This window comes from Taudactylus pleione, unplaced genomic scaffold (assembly GCF_031769625.1).
Source record: "Taudactylus pleione unplaced genomic scaffold, aTauple2 ptg000114l, whole genome shotgun sequence".
Lineage (NCBI taxonomy): Eukaryota > Metazoa > Chordata > Amphibia > Anura > Myobatrachidae > Taudactylus > Taudactylus pleione.
The window spans coordinates 19,361,471-19,375,179 of record NW_028284516.1 but is presented as its reverse complement, the minus strand read 5'-3'; positions in this window follow the sequence as shown (position 1 = coordinate 19,375,179).

Genomic DNA, 13,709 nt, shown 5'->3' with positions numbered 1-13,709 from the left:
GATATATTGGTACTTTCAACAATGGAAACACCATCTCTTCTCTTCTCCAGCTCGCAGTGCAGTTCCTGCTCTTCACTGCAGCTATTATTAAAGTATGGGAGACCCAAGGCCACTCTGATTGTGAGTAATTCACAATCAGAGTGGCTGGGGATCATTGTTCACTGCCTCTCCCTCAGCTGACTGCCCTATGCATGCAGCAAGCAGCTGCACTCTCCATGTAGATGCCGTCCGGTTCAGCCTGCCCATGCTCAAATGCCCCTAGAATCGTGGGGCCCTGGGCAACTGCCCAGTGTGCCTATGTGTTGTCACGACCAGGGTTTTGCGGCATGGAGGTTTGCGGTCCTTACCGGTGAGTGCGCTGTGGCACGGTCCTTCTATCGGGGGAGCTGGCATGTGGAGACTGACATTGGCTGTACGCAGAGGTTTGCCAGCATTGGACCATCCTGGCAAGGGTAAGTCTAGCGGCATCTCTGTGTCACAGGTATCTGGGCGCCGCCATGTTGTCTTTAGCAATGTGACATAGCAGGCCAATCGTCTGTAGGTCACCTGCTCTCTCTGGCCTATCACGTTCCACTACTGGGTACTTAAAGGTGTTTGGAGCTCCCTGTAGTTGCCAGTGCAACGTGTTCACAGCGTAGCTGTGAGAGAGAGTAGTCTGCGCTCCTGTACCCAGACTTGTGTTCCAGTGCTAGCCCTGGCTCCATGTCGGTCTCTGGCTCCCTGCATAGCCTGCACCGCTCTGCCTAGCCTTGCTCACTGCTGAGATCAGTCCTGTGCCTTCCACCAGACTTTCTCCTGCCTGAACCTGTCTCCTCAGTTAACCCACTCCTGCCTGCGCCAGGCTCCTCAGTTCACGCATCACAGCATTTATGGATCTCCATATCAGCCAGCATCACTGCATTACTGGATATCCCCTTCAGCCACTATTCAGCAAACCAGGATTTTCACTTCACTCCCACAATTCATCTGGATTCATCTCTGCCACTGATCTGGACATTTGTTACTCCCATTCACTGCAGCTTCCTTCAGCCACATGTATCAGTTTGTTTATTACTGGACTTTAGTTTATCTTTATTCATGTCTACAAACTGTCACATTAAACAACCCACCTTTCAGTTTAAACCTGTGTCTGCTCCTGTTTCCACCCCGGGTCCACAACAAATACAGACTCTGACAGTTTGCACTGGCCTAATGGATTCGACTGCTGGACAGGAGTCCAGAACAGATTTAATTCACGGCATGGCTTCTCGCCTGGAAGTATTGGGAACCATGCAACAGCAATTAGCACAGTATGTGCAAGAAATGGCACACTGTCAGGATAATTTACAAGCTACACTAACTTCTCCAAGTATGCCTGCCTTCACTTCTGCGGTATCTGCCTCTGGAGCTCCTCCTCATTTGTATTTACCTACACCTGGCAAGTTTGATGGCAATCCTAAACTGTGTTGTGGATTTCTAAACCAGTGTGATATACATTTTACTTTGCAACCCTCCAATTTTCCTACTCCTAAAACTAAAGTGGCCTATATTGTGTCGCTGTTGTCCGACTCAGCCTTAGATTGGGTTTCCCCACCTCTGCTTCATTCAGTATTATGAATATGAAACAAGGTATCCGTCCTGTCAGTCAGTACGTCATTCAGTTCCAGACGCTGGCATCAGAGCTCAGATGGAACGAAGAAGCCCTAACATCGGCTTTCTGGCATGGACTATCGGATCGTATAAAGGATGATCTAGCCACTTGTGATTTACCCTCTAGCCTTAATGATCTAATTTCCCTCTGCAACAAAGTGGATATACGCTTTAGAGAGCACCAAGCTGAGAAGCACAGAGCTGATAGTTTTGGGTCTCATCCTCCACCTGCTCCTTCCCCTTCTCCTCACTCCTTTACAGATGAAGAACCCATGCAGGTTAATAATGCCCGTCTTTCTAAAGAAGAACGACAAAGACGCATTCAAAAGAACCTTTGTCTATACTGTGGAGACACGGGTCACCTGGTGGCTTCCTGTACCCGCAAGCCGGTAAACGCCCTTTCCTAACTAGTCCCGGGGACACTCAGTTAGGAGTAATACTTCCGCCCCCAAAGCAAAATGACTCTGTCTTGCCCATAGCTCTAGACATTAAGTCTAGTCCTGCATTCGTATATGCCCTCCTGGATTCTGGGGCAGCAGAAAATTTCATGTCCTCTCGTTTGGCAGATAAATTACAAATTCCGTGCATCACCTTGGATCCTGCTATCTCCTTGACCTCTATCGATGGTAGGCCTATTTCTAATGGAACTGTGTCTAAAAGAACCCAATCTATTCTAGTTCGTATTGGAGCCCTTCATGTTGACCATATCAGCTTCTTAATCATACCCAAGGCTTCCCATGAGATTATACTCGGATACCCATGGCTGCGTAAACACAATCCCAGAATTGATTGGAAAACTATGCAGCTTCTGTCATGGAGTGAGGAATGCCAGGGGTCTTGTCTTCCGAAGATTCGACCTGTGAGGAAAATTCAGATGTCAGAGGCCCCTTCTATACCTAAAGAATATCAATCATTTACCGATGTTTTCTCCGAAAAACAGGCTAACATCTTACCTCCTCTTAGAGAATGGGATTGTCCTATCGACTTGTTGCCTGGGAAGACGTCTCCCCGTGGTCGGACCTATACGTTGTCCCTACCAGAAACCGACACCATGTCGGAATACATCCAAGAGAATCTAAAAAAAGAATTTATCCGTCCATCTACATCACCTGCTGGAGCGGGATTCTTCTTTGTTTCTAAAAGAGATGGAGGCCTGAGGCCGTGTATAGACTATAGAGGACTGAATGATATCACAGTAAAAAACAGATACCCACTACCATTAATCACCAAATTATTTGACAGGGTCAAGGGATCTACGATATTCTCCAAGTTTGATTTCCGAGGTGCATACAATCTCATCCTTATCCGAGCAGGTGATGAGTGGAAAACAGCATTCAACTCAAGGGACGGTCATTTTGAATATTTGGTCATGCCGTTCGGGCTGTGTAATGCACCTGCTGTTTTTCAAGGTTTTGTTAATGAGATCTTTAGGGATCTCTTATATGTCTCAGTTGCCGTCTATTTAGATGATATTTAGATTTTTTTCATCCTCTCCTGAAGAACATTGCAATCATGTCAAAGAAGTCTTTTCTCGTCTGAGAAAGAACCAACTGTATTGTAAGCTGGAGAAATGTGTGTTCAGTGTACCAAGTATTCCATTTCTTGGATATATCATTTCCGGATCAGGGTTGGAAATGGATCCCAAGAAAGTCCAAGCAATCCTGGATTGGTCCCATCCCACATCTTTGAAAGCCATCTAGAGACTTGTCGGTTTCTCCAATTATTATCAACGTTTTATTAAGGGATTCACTCCTTGGTGGCTCCCATCATGGCCTTAACTTGTAAGGGTGCCAATCTTGCTCTATGGCCCCCTGAGGCGAAGACAGCCTTTCAACTTCTCAAACAAGCCTTTATCACACCTCCCATTTTGAGACAACTGGATGTCAACAGCCCTTTTTTATTGGAAGTGGATGCGTCATCTGAAGCAGTGGGAGCTGTCCTGTCTCAGCGCTTCGAGGATAACCGGTTCCACCCATGTGGTTTCTTTTCGAAGAAGTTCTCCCCTGCTGAAAGAAACTATGCCATAGGTGAGCAGGAAGTATTAGCTGTCAAGTTGGCTTTAGAGGAATGGCGGTACCTCCTAGAGGGCGCTAAGTTCCCCTGTACAGTTGTTACAGACCACAGGAATCTTGTTTTCCTAAAAAACATCCAATGTGTAAGTCCTCGTCTGGCCCGATGGTCAATATTTTTAACCCACTTTCGTTTTACCCTGACGTATCGTTCTGGGGCTCTCAACCTGAAGGCCGATGCCTTGTCATGATCACTGTCCAGTGAGAGTGGTCAAGAAACACTGAGGAGTACTCCCGTGCTTGAGTCAAAGGTTTTTGCCACTATACAACTACAACCACCTGTTGGGAAGACATTTGTTGCCCCGGAGTTGAGAAAACAGTTGCTGACATGGGCTCACTCGTCTCCTTTTGCCGGTCACTCAGCCATTCGCAAGATCCTGGAGTTCCTAAAAAGAACCTATTGATGGCCATCGATGAAGACATAGGTAACCGAGTTCATCTCGTCCTGTACCCTGTGTGCACAACATAAATGTCCTTGACAGTCTCCAGCTGGAGAATTGGTGCCCCTTCCTGTGCCATCTCGTCCGTGGACACGTCTGTCCATGGATTTTGTGACAGACCTGCCAAGTTCTAATGGATATACCACCATCTGGGTGGTAGTAGACCGTTTCTCTAAGATGGTCCACTATATACCATTAAAAAAGTTACCTTCAGCACCTGATTTGGCTCACCTATTTGTACATCATATATTTCGTCTCATGGACTTCCTTCAGAAATTGTCTCAGACTGAGGAGTCCAATTTGTTACAAAATTCTGGAGAGCCCTCTGTTCTGTCCTACAAGTTAAACTCAACTTCTCCATGGCCTATCACCCTCAAAGTAATGGGTCCACCGAGAGGGTGTAACAGGATCTTGAGACCTTTATGAGAATCTTTATGTCTTCATCCCAGGACAACTGGTCTGAGTCCCTTCCATGGGCCGAATTTGCGCACAACGCATCATATCATTCTTCTATGAACCAGACTCCCTTCTTCATTGTGTATGGTCTTCATCCCAGGGTCCCTGAGTTCCGAAGTTTACCCGCCTTTGATGTACCAGCTGTGGATGTCACTGTACGGGACTTTGCTTCAGTCTGGGCTCAGGTGCGAGATGCTCTTGTGAAAACTTCCCTGCGGTACAAGGACTAAGCTGATAGGAAACAAAGAAAAGTCCCTCAGATGCGGGTCGGGGATCTTTCAATCTTCGCCTCAGGGTACCATCCATGAAGTTCGTCCCCAGTTTATTGGACCATACTCCATTACAGAAATAATCAATCCAGTCTCCTATCGTCTTCAGCTCCCGTCTTATTTGAAAATTCCTAATTCATTTCATATATCTCTCCTCAAGCCACTAGTTCTGAATAAATTTCTCAGCGTTCTCCCTGTTCCCCCCAGGAGCCAAACTGAAAAAGGGGTGGAATTTGAGGTGTCTCAGATTCTGTACTCTCGTATCTGTCATGGTCATTTGCAATACTTGCTTGATTCGAGAGGCTATGGTCCGGAAGAGCTTTGTTGGATCAGAGCTGAGGAGATGTCCACGCTCCAAAACTCATCAGAAAATTCCACTCGGCTCATCCCGAAAAGCCTGGAAGGTGTCCTGATGCCAGCCGAAAGGAGGGGGGTACTGTCACAACCAGGGTTTCGCGGCATGGAGGTTTGCGGTCCTTACCGGTGAGGGCGCTGTGGTGCGGTCCTTCTGTCGGGGGAGCTGGTATGTGGAGACTGGCATTGGCTGTACGCAGAGGTCTGCCAGCATTGGACCATCCTGGCAAGGGTAAGTCCAGCGGCATCTCTGTGTCACAGGTGTCTGGGCGCCGCCATGTTGTCTTTGGCCATGTGACATAGAAGGCCAATCGTCTGTAGGTCACCTGCTCTCTCTGGCCTATCACGTTCCGCTACTGGGTACTTAAGGGTGTTTGGAGCTCCCTGTAGTTGCCAGTGCAACGTGTTCACAGCGTAGCTGTGAGAGAGAGTTCTATGCGCTCCTGTACCCAGACTTGTGTTCTGGTGCTAGGCCTGGCTCCTTGTCGGCCTCTGGCTTCCTGCATAGCCTGCATTGCTCTGCCTAGCCTTGCTCACTGCTGAGATCAGTCCTATGCCTTCCACTAGACTCACTCCTGCCTGAACCTGTCTCCTCAGTTAACCCACTCCTGCCTGCACCAGGCTCCTCAGTTCATGCATCACAGCATTTCCTGATCTCCATTTCAGCCAGCATCACTCCATTACTGGATATCCCCTTCAGCCACTATTCAGCAAACCAGGATTTTCACTTCACTCCCACAGTTCATCTGGATTGATCTCTGCCACTGATCTGGACATTTGTTACTCCCATTCACTGCAGCTTCCTTCAGCCACATATATCAGTTTGTTTATTACTGGACTTTAGTTTATCTTTATTTATGTCTACAAACAGTCACATTAAACAACCCACCTTTCAGTTTAAACCTGTGTCTGCTCCTGTTTCCACCCCGGGTCCACAACAAATACATACTCTGACATGTGTTAAGACAGCCCTGAGCATGGAAAAACAGCATATTTTCTCACATATGCAGAGCTATACACATCTCGTGATGCACCTACCTCTATGTGGGCAGCATATGCGTCTGGTTTGCAAGAACCAGAGGGCACTTGCACTGAAATATTGCTCCTAATGTGCTGGTGTGTTACTCTGCATTCTTGTACTTGTGCATGCTCATTTTCTGAACATTTATTTTAATAAATAAGTATTTTGCTGATTCATTTATTCTGTGGCCTTTGTAGCCTATGAGCTACATTATGCAAAAAGTACCACAAGCGGGATCCTCCACATTCCTCCCTGGCACTCTCCGCAGTTGGGGAATGTAATTAGCATGTAGGTAATTCTGATCTGCCTGTGATGAGCATGTGAGAAGGATCTCATGGGCATGTAAGTGGGCATGTGAGGAGGTCTGATGAGATTGTGGAAAGGTCTGCAGAGCACATAAGATCCATGTGGGAAGGCCTAATGGCATGTGAAAAAGAAATAAAGAAGCGGCGTATTCACTCAGATACCTCCAACGCGTTTCTCGGTATACAGACCTTTATCTTAGGCAGTGCAAGCAGTCTGTATTGAGTGACTACTACTACACTGGCGCCCCCGTAAGTGGCACTAGCGCCTCCTTCGCGGTCGCAAACATGTTGAGTTTTTAATTTTTTGTAAGGAGGGGGTCTGGCCACACTTCCCTGAGTTGGCCACGCCCCCTCCCCATACCTTGGCCTGGCAGGGGTTGGGTACGGGATGCTGGCGCTCAGCTTCCTGGCTATCAAAATCCTGACACCGGCATCCCGACAGGGTTAGGATACCGACACTTGTTGGTCAGTATCCTAACCCTCCTGCTCTCCCTACCCTAACCTAATCCTCCCCATAACCCTCCCCTCAACTGCAATACTTACCTTCGGGCCAGTGTCGGCATTCTGACAAGTGTCGGAATTTCAGCATCGCCATTCTGACCGCCGGCATCCCAGTGGTCGGCATATTGACCGCATTCCCCCGGCAGAGCTGTCGGGAGCCCTGCACACAGTGCATACATCCCGATATTTAAAACACGGAATGGATTTGGACCATGGGAAGTGTGGATTTCAGTGGGCTTCCTGGGAGGTAACAGGGAGATGGCTAAGCAGACATGGGCGTGCTGCTGACAGCAGCTGCGTCAAAAGCCATACAGCTGCTCACAGAGGAGGCCATACACAGAAGGAGAAATGTATGGCAGGTGCAGACGTGGTGTATCTAAAGAGGCACAGAGACGGATTTGCCCCACCACTAGGCGGTGCTGGTGGTGACTCAGAATTAGCTCCTAGAGGCACCAGTCAGGGTACTACAACAATGGGGTCTCAGCCTGTACTTTCATTGGAATTATTTTATTGTACATTCAAAGGGCAATTAGAGGTAAATTATGTTTATTGACAAAGTTCTACCATTCTAATACAAACATAGAAAAAAAGTGACACACATGATAAAGACGGTCCCAATGCATACCTCCCATCCGCTCTGCTTCACTCAGGATAGTCCCATTTGAGAGCATTGTCTCATTGACAATATTCACTGCTGTGTGTGGTTTATTAGGTCATTTCGATGCACTCGACAGACCCTGATGGGACAGGACACCCCTCCAAAGTGCACATGTCGGGGCTTATGGAGAACTGAACTTATAACAACTTGTGCAGCAGATTTTGTTGTGTATATTTGCTCTACTCATGCACCAGTAGCAAACGTTCCCCGCCATGGGCAATGCAGAGTCATAGGCAATTCTGTCACATCTACAACTGATAAGGTGTAGCTGGGCTTTAACAGAGTGTTCTCATGTAGGCAATTTTCAGTGAGGGCAACTGTAGGCTAAGCAGAGTTGTGCAGAAGCTTAAATATGCCTATTTCCAGGCATATCTTATGCAACCAAATCAAGTGTACAGATAAGGGTGGAACCCCTGCAAAGATGCTTCCAACTTTGCACATGAGCAAATACTGTATACACTGTAGTTACAGTCAGGTGCATAAATATTGGGACATTGACAGAATTTTCATATTTTGGCCTCTATTCACCACCACAATGGCTTTGAAATGAAACAAACAAGATGTGCTTTAACTGCAGACTTTCAGATTTAATTTGAGGGTAATTACATCCAAATCAGGTGAACGGTGTAGGAATTACAACGGTTTCTATATGTGCCTCCCACTTTTTAAGGGGCCAAAAGTAATGGGACAAACTAAACAATCCTAAATCTAACTTTTACTTTTTAATACTTTGTTGCAAATCCTTTGCAGGCAATTACAGCCTGAAGTCTGGAACGCATAGACATCACCAGACGCTGGGTTTCATCCCTGGTGATGCTCTGCCAGGCCTCTACTGCAAATGTCTTCAGTTCCTGCTTGTTCTTGGGGCATTTTCCCTTCAGTTTTGTCTTCATCAAGTGAAATGCATGCTCAATCGGATTCAGGTCAGGGGATTGACTTTGCCATTGCATAACATTCCACTTTTTAGCCTTAAAAAACTCTTTGGTTGCTCTTGCAGTATGCTTCGGGTCATTATCCATCTGTACTGTGAAGCGCCGTCCAATGAGTTCTGAAGCATTTCACTGAATATGAGCATATAATATTGCCCGAAACACTTCAGAATTCATTCTGCTGCTTTTGTCAGCAGTCACATCATCAATAAATACAAGGGAACCAGTTCCATTGGCAGCCATACATGCCCACGCCATGACACTATGACACCATGCTTCATTGATGAGGTGGAAAGTTTTGGATCATAAGCAGTTCCTTTCCTTCTCCATACTCTTCTCTTCCCATCACTCTGGTACAATTTGATCTTTGTCTCATCTGTCCATAGGATGTTGCTCCAGAACTGTAATGGCTTTTTTAGATGTTGTTTGGCAAACTCTAATCTGGTCTTCCTATTTTTGTGGCTCACCAATGGTTTACATCTTGTGGTGAACCCTCTATATTCACTCTTGTGAAGTCTTCTCTTGATTGTTGACTTTGACACATATACACCTACCTCCTGGAGAGTATTCTTGATTTGGCCAACTGTTGTGAAAAGGTTTTTCTTCACCAGGGAAATAATTCTTCTGTCATCCACCACAGTTGTTTTCCGTGGTCTTCCGGGTCTTTTGGTGTTGCTGAGCTCTCCGATGCGTTCTTTCTTTTTAAGAATGTTCCAAACAGTTGATTTGGCCACACGTAATGTTTTTGCTATCTCTTTGATGGGTTTGTTTTGATTTTTCAGCCTAATGATGACTTGCTTCATTGATAGTAACAGCTCTTTGGATCTCATATTGAGAGTCGACAGCAACTGATTCCAAATGCAAATGTCACACCTAGAATCAACTCCAGACCTTTTACCTGCTTAATTGATAATGAAATAACAAGGGATTAGCCCACACCTGTCCATGAAATAGCTCTTGAGTTGATAGTCCCATTACTTTTGGCCCCTTAAAAAGTGGGAGGCACATACAGAAACCGTTGTAAATCCTACACCGTTCACCTGATTTGGATGTAATTAACCTCAAATTAAATCTGAAAGTCTGCAGTTAAAGCACATCTTGTTTGTTTCATTTAAAAGCCGTTGTGGTGGTGAATAGAGGCCAAAATATGAAAATTCTGTCAATAATAATAAATATGTCCCAATATTTATGCACCTGACTGTATATGCACAAAATGAGGAAGCAATTATGGATGACTTGTGTTCAACTCTGCATCAGGCTTTGTCCCTATTTGACATAATTGTAAGTTATGGGTATGTCAATGCCCTTTGCTCTCTTGGTCAGTGTCATACTGTCTCACCAGGCTGCCAGGGAGGTCCCAATACCCTGTGATGACCTAGGCACACGCTACTGACTTCCTTCCCCTTCTTTCACTTCTGTCCTTTTCACCGCTTATCTTTCTCAGTCTGTTGGAATCCTGGTGGCAACCAGTCAGTAGCCATGTGTATGAATGGAGGCATAACCATGTCCAACACCATAGAGCTGGACCTGAGGATGGCAGGTGAATAGTTTTTGTTAAGCAACACAAGCAACTAAATATAAATAGTAAATTTTTTCATATATTATGGATCCTACTCATGAAGCTCCAAAGCACATTCGCTAATGAGACACTGCCAGTCAGGGATTTACATGCACTAAGAAGCAGATTTATTAGAACAAGAGAAACCCTATTACTGCTGTTGAACATATCATAGGGTAGGTTTAGTTGCAAAGTACACGTTTTACTTACGGTATATACTAAATGACTTCATTAGTCCTCTGTGGATTGACCCTCAAGTGCTCATGCATGCCTCTCTGGTGATTGGCCACATGCCCTCTGGTGACTGGCCACATTCCCTCTGGTGATTGGCCACATGCCCTCTGGTGACTGGCCACATTCCCTCTGGTGACTGGCCACATGCCCTCTGGTGACTGGCCACATTCCCTCTGGTGACTGGCCACATTCCCTCTGGTGACTGGCCACATTCCCTCTGGTGACTGGCCACAGTCCCTCTGGTGACTGGCCACATGCTCCCTGTTGGCTGGGGTGCTGGTGTATGCACTACTTTGTGGGCCCCTACCATTGCATTCCCACTATGAGCTCTTCATGCCCTACTCTTACACTATTTATAAGACTACTCCAGCCCTCTATTCCCACTCCTTCTCTTCCCATTCTCTCACTCCTCCCCCTGTTTCCCTTTCTCTATTCCTCTCTCGCTACTGTCTCTCTCTTCCCCCTCTGTCTTGCTCTTTTCCCTTCCCCCCTCTCCCTCTTCTGCCCCTCTGTGTCTCTCCTGCCTCCCCACCCCAATCTTGTTTTTTGGCTTGATAATACCTCTGTGATCCCCTCTTCATCCACTGGCGGCAATGATCAGGCTGTTAATAAGTCTGCTCGTGGTACATAAGGCACACAGCGTGCCCGCCCCATGACGTAATTTTTTTTAACAACATACAGAACTATTATAAATTAAACTAGTATAAATAAATATAAATGAGGCTTGGCAGATCAATATTTTTGTAGAAAAAAGTAAAATGTACAATGAATGCAGAGAATGATCCATGATTATAGTAAGCAGGACACTGCAGTTAGGAATAAGGCCTGATTCTGAGTCGCACGCTGCTGCAACCACTTTAGCAACTTTGCCGTAGTCCCGTCTGCTAGTATCAGCCCTTCCTTGGTGTACAGCCATGCGTCTGAATGTGCAAGGACTAAGGTGTCCACTTTCAGTATCTATAGATGCTGTAATAACGCTTAGTGCGTCTTTTGGCGCCACCAACGGTCGCATCTTGCTCCAGCCCTATGTCAGGCTGCGGGTTATTCATCTGAGTATGGCCTCCTGTGTGAGCGATTCATCGTTTGTGTGCGCAACCAGTTCAGCGACACGCCCATAGGACGGACCATTTACGTGCTTCTGAATAGCCACCTCCCAGTCTCCACCCAAGAATGCCCAGCACCTGTCCAGTACATTTCTGATACTGTGCATCCCAACTGCAACTGCGCCTCTGTACGTACACACAGTGTAACGCATGAGCCGTACCAGTTTTTGGGAATTTTCGCAGATGCACAGTAGCAAAACTATTCCTTATCTCAGTGAACATTGCATTCAACTCAGAATCAGGTCCTAAATCATAGTTGCCGACATTTGGCTGTATCCTCCGGGAGGAGGCAGCCAGGCCGGCACTGTAGGGGACGGGGTTTGGCAGAGGTGGGCGGGTTGGGGTGGTGATAGGCGGGGCTTGGTGGAGGTGGGCGCGTCTGGGGCATGATGACACAATTGTGTCATTGTAGCCCCTCCCCCCACTATGCAATGCAAAGGTTACTGGCATTGTGGAGTGGGGGGCGGAGCCACAATGATGCGATTCAACGCGAATCGCATCATCGGCCACTTGTGCTGCCCACTTCACTTGGGAGGTGGGTGGCCGCGGCCAGGTGGCTCCAGCCCAGGAGTGCCACCTGATTTTCGGGAGCGTCCTGGTCAGGTAGGCAAGTATGCCCTAAGTATTTCCAGCATGAGCTTTCCTAGCTGGACACACAAAGCTGCAAATTGTGTGTGTGAATCTATGTATGTACTAGGCAAATAGGCTGATATTCAGATAATAAAATGCTCTGCACGGGCAACTGTATTTTTGTTCATTGATTACCTCAAATATCTCATTTTTGTTTTATTGTTATTTTTTCTGACATTTTCGGAACATTTTCAATTGTACAATAGAAATAATAATAATAATAATAAGAAGAAGAAGAAGAAATAACAATACAGCAAATAGTTATGTAACTGGTTCACTGTTGAAGTTAATAATTAAGAGAACACTGCTAAATAATGTAGAAGGAAAAAAATCTAATTGTATAAAGTTGATGATCTCTGTATAAAACACAGGTGGATGAAGCCGTGCATTAGATGATTTGTAGCACCATGTACTGTATTTTACTTAGCTTACAGCTCTAAACCCATATCTGGATTATTGTTTCTAAGTAGTGTATACATTTCCCTCACTGAAATGTCTTCGGACAGCTGATCAATAAGTGGGTACAGCCAGAATTCATCACATTCCGCACTGTTCTCCTGGGAGAAGCTTAGAAGTGTCATTGTAATGGACCAACAAGAAGAGCACTAGATATCTGTCATTACTCGTTAAAGACAAAAAAGGTGCAAAAGAAGAGCTGAACGGAGTAGACTATATAGTCTGGAGTCCTACCCTGTGAAACATTAATGGTTTAATGCACGAAGTGATGTCCATCCTACTAACACATTAGCTGCTCCACTAAATAAGGTTATTACCCCTTTATTCAACTAGCAGAGAAAATCTGGCTCAACCATGATGTTTGCTGCGAGACAAAACAACACTTCATTTTGCTTCTCTCCCTAGAGGTAAAGAATTTCTTTTTTGCAAGTATCCTTTAAGTGTTTTTAGTTTTAAACATGAAATAAGAAAAAGAACTGGCCCTCATCACTTTATCCCTACACATATGCATGTACATTAAATCAGTTTGATGGAATGGATTGCTTATTGAGTAGATATGGAAACAAATTTTATACATACAGTAGGCTTACCGTACTATCCCTTTGAACTGGGACACTTAGATTCTGTGGCTGATTCAAACCAGGGGAAATCCAGGCTTGAAGTCAGCCAGCCACAGAACCTGTGTAATTCATGAGTGTCCAGGTTTAAAGGGATAGTAATGGTAAGCCTAATTATACAAGTGTCAGACTTTAACATTAAAACAAACATAGAAAATGTCACTAAAACAATAAGATAAGATAGGGAGGTATTTAGTAACAAAATGCAAGTAAGACGTTTGCGTAGCAGAGTCAGGGCCGTATTGAAGGGGGGGCAATGGGTGGTTGTCCCTGGGCCCCCACACTTCAAGGGCCCCCACACCCACCAGGCGTTAAAGTGGGCCGGAACGGGAGACGGAACCAGTTCCTTCGGCCCACCTAACCCCGGCGCTGCAGGGAGGCTCCATTAGCCGGGCGCCCGATGAGATTTTGTTAACAGCGGACATCCGGCTCCCTCCCTGCAGCACCAGCCGGAGGCTGGAGCTCACACCTGAGCTCCGC